The sequence below is a fragment of the Trichomycterus rosablanca genome, chromosome 1, assembly GCF_030014385.1.
Source record: "Trichomycterus rosablanca isolate fTriRos1 chromosome 1, fTriRos1.hap1, whole genome shotgun sequence".
NCBI lineage: Eukaryota > Metazoa > Chordata > Actinopteri > Siluriformes > Trichomycteridae > Trichomycterus > Trichomycterus rosablanca.
In genome coordinates, this window is record NC_085988.1 from 49,586,864 (window position 1) to 49,600,881 (window position 14,018).

The 14,018-nt window shown below is 40.3% G+C and overlaps 1 protein-coding gene across 1 annotated transcript in view; it reads left to right on the forward strand.

Annotated features, from left to right (window-relative positions):
- Positions 1 to 11,080: 11,080 nt before the first annotated feature.
- The window catches only part of ptn (pleiotrophin), a 105,279-nt gene continuing 102,341 nt past the window's right edge, over positions 11,081 to 14,018 (forward strand). Inside the window, exon 1 of the mRNA XM_063003962.1 lies at positions 11,081 to 11,179. The gene's annotated coding sequence lies outside the window, so the exon portion shown is untranslated. The remainder of the gene's footprint in view (positions 11,180 to 14,018) is intronic.

Consider the following 14,018-nt stretch of genomic DNA (forward strand, 5'->3'; position numbering starts at 1 on the left):
TGAGAGCCTGGGACAGGCTCCAGCATCCCCCACGACCTTGATTAGGACAAGCAGCTTAGAAAGTAAGTGAAGTGATTAAATATGAAAATAAATAAATAGATTGTTATTGTACTTTATTAAGCATAAATAAATAAAAGCATCCTTTTGCATTGTTCCTGTTATTATGGTGGATCGAGTAGCTGGTGTGTCAGGTTTGGTTTTTGTAGCAACTCGCAGCTCTCGGCTCACATTAGGTAACTTTTGGAATCACTGGCAGACTTGGCTCTTGAACTGATTTGGTTTATTCAGTTTTGTTTTCAATGTTAGCTTTTCAGCTTCTTTGTTCTTCGCTGGTGAGTCTCCATACACCAGCACCCTAACACCTAGACTAAACATACAGTGTATCACAAAAGTGAGTACACCCCTCACATTTCTGCAGATATTTAAGTATATCTTTTCATGGGACAACACTGACAAAATGACACTTTGACACAATGAAAAGTAGTCTGTGTGCAGCTTATATAACAGTGTAAATTTATTCTTCCCTCAAAATAACTCAATATACAGCCATTAATGTCTAAACCACCGGCAACAAAAGTGAGTACACCCCTTAGTGAAAGTTCCTGAAGTGTCAATATTTTGTGTGGCCACCATTATTTCCCAGAACTGCCTTAACTCTCCTGGGCATGGAGTTTACCAGAGCTTCACAGGTTGCCACTGGAATGCTTTTCCACTCCTCCATGACGACATCACGGAGCTGGCGGATATTCGAGACTTTGCGCTCCTCCACCTTCCGCTTGAGGATGCCCCAAAGATGTTCTATTGGGTTTAGGTCTGGAGACATGCTTGGCCAGTCCATCACCTTTACCCTCAGCCTCTTCAGTAAAGCAGTGGTCGTCTTAGAGGTGTGTTTGGGGTCATTATCATGCTGGAACACTGCCCTGCGACCCAGTTTCCGGAGGGAGGGGATCATGCTCTGCTTCAGTATTTCACAGTACATATTGGAGTTCATGTGTCCCTCAATGAAATGTAACTCCCCAACACCTGCTGCACTCATGCAGCCCCAGACCATGGCATTCCCACCACCATGCTTGACTGTAGGCATGACACACTTATCTTTGTACTCCTCACCTGATTGCCGCCACACATGCTTGAGACCATCTGAACCAAACAAATTAATCTTGGTCTCATCAGACCATAGGACATGGTTCCAGTAATCCATGTCCTTTGTTGACATGTCTTCAGCAAACTGTTTGCAGGCTTTCTTGTGTAGAGACTTCAGAAGAGGCTTCCTTCTGGGGTGACAGCCATGCAGACCAATTTGATGTAGTGTGCGGCGTATGGTCTGAGCACTGACAGGCTGAACCCCCACCTTTTCAATCTCTGCAGCAATGCTGACAGCACTCCTGCGCCTATCTTTCAAAGACAGCAGTTGGATGTGACGCTGAGCACGTGCACTCAGCTTCTTTGGACGACCGACGCGAGGTCTGTTCTGAGTGGACCCTGCTCTTTTAAAACGCTGGATGATCTTGGCCACTGTGCTGCAGCTCAGTTTCAGGGTGTTGGCATCTTCTTGTAGCCTTGGCCATCTTCATGTAGCGCGACAATTCGTCTTTTAAGATCCTCAGAGAGTTCTTTGCCATGAGGTGCCATGTTGGAACTTTCAGTGACCAGTATGAGAGAGTGTGAGAGCTGTACTACTAAATTGAACACACCTGCTCCCTATGCACACCTGAGACCTAGTAACACTAACAAATCACATGACATTTTGGAGGGAAAATGACAAGCAGTGCTCAATTTGGACATTTAGGGGTGTAGTCTCTTAGGGGTGTACTCACTTTTGTTGCCGGTGGTTTAGACATTAATGGCTGTATATTGAGTTATTTTGAGGGAAGAATAAATTTACACTGTTATATAAGCTGCACACAGACTACTTTTCATTGTGTCAAAGTGTCATTTTGTCAGTGTTGTCCCATGAAAAGATATACTTAAATATCTGCAGAAATGTGAGGGGTGTACTCACTTTTGTGATACACTGTATATATACTGTATATATATATATATATATATATATATACAGTATATATATATATATATATATATATATATATATATATGTATATATATATACTGTATATATATACAGTGTATCACAAAAGTGAGTACACCCCTCACATTTCTGCAAATATTTCATTATATCTTTTCATGAGACAACACTATAGACATGAAACTTGGATATAACTTAGAGTAGTCAGTGTACAGCTTGTATAGCAGTGTAGATTTACTGTCTTCTGAAAATAACTCAACACACAGCCATTAATGTCTAAATAGCTGGCAACATAAGTGAGTACACCCCACAGTGAACATGTCCAAATTGTGCCCAAATGTGTCGTTGTCCCTCCCTGGTGTCATGTGTCAAGGTCCCAGGTGTAAATGGGGAGCAGGGCTGTTAAATTTGGTGTTTTGGGTACAATTCTCTCATACTGGCCACTGGATATTCAACATGGCACCTCATGGCAAAGAACTCTCTGAGGATGTGAGAAATAGAATTGTTGCTCTCCACAAAGATGGCCTGGGCTATAAGAAGATTGCTAACACCCTGAAACTGAGCTACAGCATGGTGGCCAAGGTCATACAGCGGTTTTCCAGGACAGGTTCCACTCGGAACAGGCTTCGCCAGGGTCGACCAAAGAAGTTGAGTCCACGTGTTCTGCGTCATATCCAGAGGTTGGCTTTAAAAAATAGACACATGAGTGCTTCCAGCATTGCTGCAGAGGTTGAAGACGTGGGAGGTCAGCCTGTCAGTGCTCAGACCATACGCCGCACACTGCATCAACTCGGTCTGCATGGTCTTCATCCTAGAAGGAAGCTGACGCACAAGAAAGCCTGCAAACAGTTTGCTGAAGACAAGCAGTCCAAGAACATGGATTACTGGAATGCCCTGTGGTCTGATGAGACCAAGATAAACTTGTTTGGCTCAGATGGTGTCCAGCATGTGTGGCGGCGCCCTGGTGAGAAATACCAAGACAACTGTATCTTGCCTACAGTCAAGCATGGTGGTGGTAGCATCATGGTCTTGGGCTGCATGAGTGTTGCTGGCACTGGGGAGCTGCAGTTCATTGAGGGAAACATGAATTCCAACATGTACTGTGACATTCTGAAACAGAGCATGATCCCCTCCCTTCGAAAACTGGGCCTCATGGCAGTTTTCCAACAGGATAACGACCCCAAACACAACCTCCAAGATGACAACTGCCTTGCTGAGGAAGCTGAAGGTAAAGGTGATGGACTAAACCCAATTGAGCACCTGTGGCGCATCCTCAAGTGGAAGGTGGAGGAGTTCCAGGTGTCTAACATCCACCAGCTCCGTGATGTCATCATGGAGGAGTGGAAGAGGATTCCAGTAGCAACCTGTGCGGCTCTGGTGAATTCCATGCCCAGGAGGGTTAAGGCAGTGCTGGATAATAATGGTGGTCACACAAAATATTGACACTTTGGGCACAATTTGGACATGTTCACTGTGGGGTGTACTCACTTATGTTGCCAGCCATTTAGACATTAATGGCTGTGTGTTGAGTTATTTTCAGAAGACAGTAAATCTACACTACTATACAAGTTGTACACTGACTACTCTAAGTTATATCCAAGTTTTATTTCTATAGTGTTGTCCCATGAAAAGATATAATAAAATATTTGCAGAAATGTGAGGGGTGTACTCACCTTTGTGATACACTGTATGTATATACTGTATATACAGATACAGTGGGGGAAATAAGTATTTGATACCCTGCTGATTTTGTAAGTTTACCCCCTTACAAATACTTGAACAGTCTATAATTTTTATGGAAGGTTTATTTTAACAGAGAGAGACAGAATATGAACAAAAAATCCAGAAAAAAAACATTAAATAAAAGTTATTAATTAATTTATATTTAATTAAGGGAAATAAGTATTTGATCCCCTACCAACCAGCAAGAATTCTGACCCCCACAGACCGGTTATGTGCACAAAAGGCACACAAATTAGTCCTGTCCCTGTATAAAAGACACCTGTCACAGAATCAGTTTCTTCTGTTCAAATCTCTCGACCACCATGGGCAAGACCAAAGAGCTATCAAAGGACGTCAGGGACAAGATTGTAGACCTTCACAAGGCTGGAATGGGCTACAAGACCATCAGCAAGAAGCTTGGTGAGAAAGAGACCACTGTTGGCACGATAATTCGAAAATGGAAGAAATACAAGATCACAGTCAATCACCCTCGCTCTGGAGCTCCATGCAAGATCTTGCCTCGTGGGGTAAGAATGATTCTGAGAAAGGTGAGGTCAGCCCAGAATTACATGGGAGGAGCTTGTCAATGATCTCAAGGGAGCTGGGAGCAGAGAAATGCTGGATATGACCCCAAGAACACCATCCACACAGGGCATTTCTCTGCCTCCAAACACGGCGAGTGGAGTTGATGCCAAAGAGCTCAATTTTGGTCTCATCTGACCATATCACATCCTCCCAAGCTTTCTCAGAATCATTCAGGTGTTCATTGGCAAACTTCAGACGGGCCTGTACATGAGCCTTCTTGAGCAAAGGGACTTTGCGGGCACTGCAAGATCTCAGTCCATTATGGCGAAGTGTGTTACTAATGGTTTTCTTGGTGACTGTGCTCCCAGCTCCCTTGAGATCCTTGACAAGCTCCTCCCGTGTAATTCTGGGCTGACCTCACCTTTCTCAGAATCATTCTTACCCCACGAGGTGAGATGGAGCTCCAGAGCGAGGCCAATTGACTGTGATCTTGTATTTCTTCCATTTTCGATTTATCGCACCAACAGTGGTCTCTTTCTCACCAAGCTTCTTGCTGATGGTCTTGTAGCCCATTCCAGCCTTGTGCAGGTCTACAATCTTGTCCCTGACATCCTTTGATAGCTCTTTGGTCTTGCCCATGGTGATCGAGAGATTTGAATGGAAAAAACTGATTCTGGGACAGGGCTAATTTGTCTGTGGGGGTCAGAATTCTTGCTGGTTGGTAGGGGATCAAATACTTATTTCCCTTAATTAAATACAAATTAATTTATAACTTTTATTTAATGGTTTTTTTCTGGATTTTTTGTTCATATTCTGTCTCTTTCTGTTAAAATAAACCCTCCATAAAATTACAGACTGTTCAAGTCTTTGTAAGGGGGTAAACTTACAAAATCAGCAGGGGATCAAATACTTATTTTCCCCACTGTATCTATATATACAGTGTATCACAAAAGTGAGTACACCCCTCACATTTCTGCAGATATTTAAGTATATCTTTTCATGGGACAACACTGACAAAATTACACTTTGACACAATGAAAAGTAGTCTGTGTGCAGCTTACATAACAGTGTAAATTTATTCTTCCCTCAAAATAACTCAATATACAGCCATTAATAACTAAACCACCGGCAACAAAAGTGAGTACACCCCTAAGAGACTACACCCCTAAATGTCCAAATTGAGCACTGCTTGTCATTTTCCCTCCAAAATGTCATGTGATTTGTTAGTGTTACTAGGTCTCAGGTGTGCATAGGGAGCAGGTGTGTTCAATTTAGTAGTACAGCTCTCACACTCTCTCATACTGGTCACTGAAAGTTCCAACATGGCACCTCATGGCAAAGAACTCTCTGAGGATCTTAAAAGACGAATTGTTGCGCTACATGAAGATGGCCAAGGCTACAAGAAGATTGCCAACACCCTGAAACTGAGCTGCAGCACAGTGGCCAAGATCATCCAGCGTTTTAAAAGAGCAGGGTCCACTCAGAACAGACCTCGCGTTGGTCGTCCAAAGAAGCTGAGTGCACGTGCTCAGCGTCACATCCAACTGCTGTCTTTGAAAGATAGGCACAGGAGTGCTGTCAGCATTGCTGCAGAGATTGAAAAGGTGGGGGGTCAGCCTGTCAGTGCTCAGACCATACGCCGCACACTACATCAAATTGGTCTGCATGGCTGTCACCCCAGAAGGAAGCCTCTTCTGAAGTTTCTACACAAGAAAGCCCACAAACAGTTTGCTGAAGACATGTCAACAAAGGACATGGATTACTGGAACCATGTCCTATGGTCTGATGAGACCAAGATTAATTTGTTTGGTTCAGATGGTCTCAAGCATGTGTGGCGGCAATCAGGTGAGGAGTACAAAGATAAGTGTGTCATGCCTACAGTCAAGCATGGTGGTGGGAATGCCATGGTCTGGGGCTGCATGAGTGCAGCAGGTGTTGGGGAGTTACATTTCATTGAGGGACACATGAACTCCAATATGTACTGTGAAATACTGAAGCAGAGCATGATCCCCTCCCTCCGGAAACTGGGTCGCAGGGCAGTGTTCCAGCATGATAATGACCCCAAACACACCTCTAAGACGACCACTGCTTTATTGAAGAGGCTGAGGGTAAAGGTGATGGACTGGCCAAGCATGTCTCCAGACCTAAACCCAATAGAACATCTTTGGGGCATCCTCAAGCGGAAGGTGGAGGAGCGCAAAGTCTCGAATATCCGCCAGCTGGGAAATAATGGTGGCCACACAAAATATTGACACTTCAGGAACTTTCACTAAGGGGTGTACTCACTTTTGTTGCCGGTGGTTTAGACATTAATGGCTGTATATTGAGTTATTTTGAGGGAAGAATAAATTTACACTGTTATATAAGCTGCACACAGACTACTTTTCATTGTGTCAAAGTGTCATTTTGTCAGTGTTGTCCCATGAAAAGATATACTTAAATATCTGCAGAAATGTGAGGGGTGTACTCACTTTTGTGATACACTGTATAATGCATTTTTCTGTTGTTCTCCCCATCTTTAGTGAGTCCAATTTTTACCCAATTGCGTTATGTTTTCTCTCTATTGGTGCTGACCCCGTCCCGCTTGAGGAGAGCGACATGTGTGCATCTTTTTCACCTGCGCAAGGTGAGTTCATATGTGGATCAGCTTTGTGTATGGACAGACACACCCTGATTAACTCGCCATCAATCAGCCAGCAGAGGTCGTAATTGCATCAGCTATAAGGTCCCTGATACGGCTCCCACCCTGTATGAACAAGAAGCCTATTGTTGTTCATATAGCCGCCCAGCCCAGCCGAATGATGAGTTTGAAATATCAGCTCTGGTGTGCTAGTGTTTTACCCCTGCACCACATGAGTGGCATCAGTAAATATTTTAATCTACCTTTGCTTTAAAGCTGAATACACTTATGTAGTCACTAAATATCAATGGCTGTGAACCATAGTTATGGTGGCTATGGCAAGTGAGGTGGGCAGTAGAGGGAAAGAGGATAGAGAGATGCAGATGCATGGAGTGTATAATTCATGAAAATACAATGAAAAAGATGGTGATGGGGCAATAGGGAAAATGGCTGGAGACACTGTGCATTAAAATTTCACAGTAAAATTGTTCTCTATTTTTCCTCTGTGTGTGTGTGTGTCACACTCTTCTAAGTAAGACTGTAGTGGCACTCCTGCATTGGGCTTACTTTTATTTAACACCAGTAGCTATCTATATTACTTAAACCCCCAAGCATCCTGTGACCTTTTTGTTACTGAGATGAAAATGCCTGATTTTGCAGTGTTTTTTATTTTTCTTTGGGGCAGGGCATCGAAAAAAAAGCTGTAAAAGTTTTAATAATGGCTCCTGCCCGTGCCACCAGACAAAGGCTTTAGATTCATCTAGAGATAGTGAGTTGAAGTGCTGACTGCCAAAAACCATTAAATGTTTGAGATGAATGGCTCTCAGGGTGGAAGGTATGGCTGTGCTGTCTCACATATCATTTATGTGATGTTATACAAGCTTGGGCACGATGAGATTAAGTATATGTCCGAAAGTGGACAGCGGACATGGATAGCAATTTACGTATATCTGGTGTTAGTAAGTAACTTAAATGTTTATTCAGTGATTATGATTAAATTTTACATCCATTGGTGTAACCAAATCTTTAAAAAATGACTTGACTTAAAGAAAGCAAGAATCAATGGAAAAATACAACCCCAAATCAGAAAAAGTTGGGACAGTATGGAAACTGCAAATAAAATAAAAATGCAGTGTTCCTTATATTTACTTTGACTTTTATTTGATTGCCGACAGTTTGAATCCAAGATATTTTATGTTTTTTCTGCTCGACTTCATTTCATTTGTTAATATACCTCCATTCCTGCATTTTAGGCCTGCAACACATTCAAAAAAAAATTGGGACGGGGGCAATTTAGTACTAGCAATGAGGTAAAAAAACTAAAACTGCATCAAGAACCACCACTCAACAACAGCTGATATAACCACATGGGCAGGGGATTACTTTGGCAAACCTTTGTCAAGCACTACAATACGGAGTTACATGCACAAATGCCACTTAAACCTTTACTGTGCAAAAAAGAAGCCTTATGTTAACCATGTCCAGAAGCGGTGTCGACTTCTCCGGGCTGTGAGGCATCTAGGATGGACCATCACACAGTGGAAATGTGTATTGTGGTCAGATGAATCAGCATTCCAGGTCTTTTTTGAAAAAAATGGACACCATGTGTTCCGGACCAAAGACGAAAAGGACCAACCAGACTGTTATCAGCAACAAGTTCAAAAGTCAGGGTCTGTCATGGTATGGGGCTGTGTCAGTGCTCGTGGCAAAGGTCATTTACACTTCTGTGATGGCAGCATTAATGCAGAAAAGTACATTGAGATCTTAGAGCAACATGTGCTGCCTTCAAGACGTCATCTTTTCCAGGGACGTCCATGCATTTTTCAACAAGACAATGCAAAACCACATGCTGCACACATGACAAAGGCATGGCTGCAGAAGAAGAGGGTACGGGTACTGGACTGGCCTGCCTGACCTGTCTCCACTAGGTGAATGTGTGGAGAATTTTAAAATGGAAAAATGAAACAACAACGACCCCGTACTGTTACACATCTTAAGACATATTTGCAGGAATAATGGAACAAAATAAAAGCTGAAACACTAAATCACTTGGTCTCCTCAGTGCCAAAACTTTTTTTAACTGTGGTGAAAAGGAATGGCAACATTACAATGTGGTAAATGCTTTACTGTCCCAACTTTTTTTGGAATGTGTTGCAGGCCTGAAATGCAAGAATGGATGTTTATTAATAAATGAAATAAATGAATGAAAGTTGACCAGACAAAACATGAAATATCTCAGGTTCATCCTGTCTGCAATCAAATAAAAGTCAAAGTAAATGTAAGAAACTCTGTGGTTTTTTATTATTATTTGCATTTTTCATCCTGTCCCAACTTTTTCTGATTTGGGATTGCAAAATGATCAAAGATTAATAAACAAATGCACACTTGTATTACCATAAACTAAGGGATGTCTGCCAACTGCTTACCAAACAAATCAATTTTAGTAATAGCTTATTGACATGACTATAAAAATGGCTGCAATTATTTAAATAGAAGTATTTCTTAAAATGATTTTCAAGGACTTGCATTTATAGTTATTTTAGTTAGTAGACAACATTTGATATGAGAAACCCTGTTCTTATGCCCTTGTATGCAGTACTACTCCTTACTCATTTTAAAATAAGTCACTCAATACCCAGTGTTGAGCCAGCCTGGCCCTCCTTGGTTGTGGGCCCCAGTATGACTACAGCAGCTGAATCCACTATAATTTTGCCCCAGCCATGGCTGCTGAACTGCATCAAATCTCTAGTAACAGCTTGTATGTGCCGTGAGGAAAAAAACCTGCGATGTAATCTCAAGTCAGTCAGGTCAAACCCAAGAGGATAAGGAGGTTTGGGGCTAGTTCAATCTCACTTAATCTCACAGAGGGTCAGTCAAATCTCAATTATAACAATCATGAGTTCAACAGAGATGAACAAAAAGAGCTTAACGCAACAACTAACAAATTAAACAAAAAGCCTCACATTCCTCACATGCATTGTTGCATCATTCAACTTCTATTAAGCTTTAGGTGATGGACCACTACCTTGCAGTGTATTATCATTAAAAGCTTTTTCGATTTCTGCAGTTTTTTGCAGATGCTCTTGTGCTCTTGGCGTGAACTTAGCAGGATTCTAATACCTAGAAAAATCTATATTTGGACTGACTTTTTTATAATCTATGTGTATTGACTGGTACTGTGGAATAATCAGCTTGTATGCAATACAAATAAAAAACTTTGTTGATTTTCTTGAACCAATGTACAATCTCAAATCAGAAAATGTTGGGACAGTATGGGTCTGAAGGCAGGCAAGTCTAGTTCCCATCCCTATACTATGACAGACCCTAGTCTAGATGGTCATTTTGTCTTTGGTCCAGAGAACATATTTTCCATTTCTTCCAAATAAGCCCAGAGAACTCAGGTCATGGTTAACATAATCTGTTTTTTTTTGTATAGTAAAGCTTTAAGGGGCATTTGTGAATATAACTCAATACTGCAGTGCTTGACAGTGGTTTGCCAAAGCAATCCCTCACCTATGCGGTTATATCAGCTATTGATGAATGATGGTAAATAATGCAGTGCTGTCTGAGGGATCGAAGATCACGGATGTTCAGCATAGGGTTTGCGCTCTTGCCGTTTTTTGCACTGAAATTCATTCATATTTTTTGAATCTCTTTCAGTCTTGAGAACTTAAAACATGTCAATAGTTTTCTTACACATTTGTTGACAAACTGGAGATTCTCTGCCCATCTCTGCTCCTCACAGACTTTTGTGAATATTGCTTTTATTCTAAATTATGATTATAATCACCTGTTGACATAGTTAATTAACCTCTTTACTACCCAAAAATTGCCCCGTCCCAACTTTTGTAATGTGTTACAGGCCTTATATGCATGAATGGATGTACGGTATATTAACAAATGAAATGAAGTTGAGCGACAAAACATGAAATATCTTGGGTTCATACTGTCTGCAATCAAATAAAAGTCAAAGTAAATGTAAGAAACACTGCAGTTTCATTTGTATGTTTCATACTATTTTAACATATACGTATATATATATAACCTCCCAGAGCATCACTCCAAATACAACTCCACTGCCCTCTCTCTCTCTCTCTCTCTCTCTCTTTCTCTCTCTCCACACACACACAAATAACCACGAGGTAGAGGGTAGGGGTTTGAAATTGGCAGTGAACGTGTAACAAGGACAGAGTGACAGAGAGCCAACAGCAGCAGAAAGTGGATGAGAAGATAAAGGGATAAACTGCTCTGAGTGACAAAGCACCAAACTATAACTTCAGCTAAAAGTAAGTACTTTGCATAAGATAAACATAAAAGAAGGAGGAGCACTCGAAGACGAAGGGAAAAAAACAGGAAAAAGTGATTTTTGACTTAGTACATAGCCTGTGGGAAGCTGTGTGCTCGGAATACATCACTTTAAGTTGTCTGTAAGTCTGTAGGAGACAGTCTGAGAAGTTTAGAGGAGATTTGTGGTCAGAGGGAATCTCTAGGCTCTTGCAAGTATGTGAAGGCAAAATTTGACATAGTGTCCCTGGTGGCTCAGCTTTTGAGCACTGCAAATCTGGTTACTATTTAACCCAAACAAAAAATATGAAGGGTAAGCTTATGTCTCAATGCAAGAAGCCTGCATTTTTATGACTGGTGGCACGATATTTTGAAAAAACCTGCAAATATGTGCTTTATTGTAATGGTTAAGTCTGGTCTGGTAAATGTAAGGTCTGGGGTTGATGAACTTGATTGTTGCATTATTATCTGTCTATGTTGGGCAGTAGCATGACTACAAGCAGTACAAGTTTTAGTACATTCTTCAATGATGATTTGGTAACATTAGTACTTTAGTAATTTAGCAAACTGTAAGTAGTTAAACAATGTTTGTGAACCAGCTACAAAGTTAAATTACTATTGGAAGTCATGGAGTTGCCACTGTGGCTTCGAAGATACTACTATAACTGTAGACCTATGAAAAAGGGATGTCATTTTTTATTTAGTAGTGGATTTGAGCGTTTTAATTGTAGGAAAAAAATGTGTATTTTTAAATGTATTTAGGTCAGTTTGTAAGAAGGAAAATTACATTCACTGACGAGGAGTTTGACTATGTTTACTTTAAAGCATTTAGTATGGAATGCCATTGCCAGAAAAAGGCATAGATTTGTTATTTTATGCCTGAGGGATTAAAAGCAGAGTATATGTAATATTGAAATGTCTTTTTTCCTTTTTATTACTGCTCATCATGGCCCACTACAAATGTGTTGGTATTTTTATTGTGAAAAATGTTTCAGCATAAATTGTAGCATCAACTTTCATATCCATGTAGTACAGTGGTACCTTGTTACTCAACATCCTTTAAACTCAAAATCTTTGAAATTTGTACCCTTAAACTCAACATTTCCCTTAAACTCAACGTGTTCAGTTTGCTTTTAAAACTTGCTTAAACGGCTTGAGCTGTGCGGTAATACGTCATCAAAGTGTGAATATGAGTTGAATCTGCATTTGTGTGGAATAACCGTCTGCTTATATGTACCTACATACATTGGTCACTGAATACTGTACATACATACATGCATGCGTCCATACATTTTCTATATATTGCCTGTATATAGTCTTATCGTTTGTATATTTTTGTGTTTAATGTTCTTGTGCATTGTCTGCAACTTGTACATTGCTTGTATACTGTATTTATACTAGAGAGATACCATCAGCCGGAACCAGATTCCTTGTGTGTATCCACATACTTGGCCAATAAATATGATTCTGATTCACTCTGAAAGCTCCACATGTATCTGTGTTTATCTGGATTTTGCTCCTGTTTCACTTTTAAACTTGTGTTACAGCTCGAGGTTCTGAGATATTGTGAGAATCAGCTTTTCATTTCAATGTTTTTATATTTGTGTTGTTATTTTCAGTGTATAAGTGTCAAATACAACCCCATTATTTTACATAAGCCCAAAATATATGCAGTTCCACTGGACCATGGAATGCTTTAACAGCTTTCCCATACATCCTCATGGGAAGAAATACTTTGAAACTCAACCAACTGACATTGAGTTTCTAGGTACCACTGTATATGTTTGTGATTTGGTCTGAAACTTTAATTTGTGATGTGTAATTTATTTTTATAACATATTAGGTAAAGCTGAAGCTAAATGTTTATGTACATTTGTATTTAATACATGAAAAACAAACACCATAAAACTTAGATGAGTAATTTTGTAGTTTAGGAGGTTCTATATCATTATTTATGTTCATGGCATGTTCTTGTAGTTGCTTGTTAGCGATTATGATTGTGAATGTTCACTAGCTGGTGACTTCTCTGTACCCATATAAATGAGGCTAGGTTAACTGCACCTATTATGAGTACATGATATAATGGTTTCTTGGTTACTAATTATGAGTACAATAATGAATTAAATGAATGTCATTACCAGGATCACTGTATCATGTATTTCAATTATTGCTGAAATCTCTTGACTCTCATGACACACATGCCCCTTTATGAGTGAACGTGTTGCATTGACCTGATAAGGAGGATTAGACCAAGGGCTCATTACTGAAGTGCTGGTGTCTAGCAGTGTTTAGTGATTGATTTTCCTCCTCAAAGACAACTGATTTCACTCACCAGTCAATTACCAGGTTTAGCAGGTGTGATGGATCAGAAAATATCAACTGAGTCCTACAGGACTAGTAGCTATGTGCCCCTGGTTTAAGGGCTATAAAGTGGGCTATCCCTGACTGGAATGTGAATAAAGGGGATACAGAGTCGACCTGTAAACCAAGTGTGGGGCCTCTATGCTCATGCTGTTGCTATAGTTATTCTCTATCTTGCCAGTCTTTTCTGCCAAAGCAAACTTTGCTCCATTCATCTGCACACAAAAGAGACTACAATGAGGCCTGCTTTAAAAGGAAGTCGCTTTATTTCTTCTTAAGCACCAAGACAGGTTGACAATTTAATTAAAAAAAATATTATCCAGTAAATTATTTTGTAGAGTAGCAACCATTGTAATACAGTAAAAAACATACATATCATACCAATATTTTGCAATAATTACACAAATGGTGTAACATATAAAATACATATTGAAATATACACAGTTTAGCCATAACATTAAAACCACCCCCTTGTTTCTA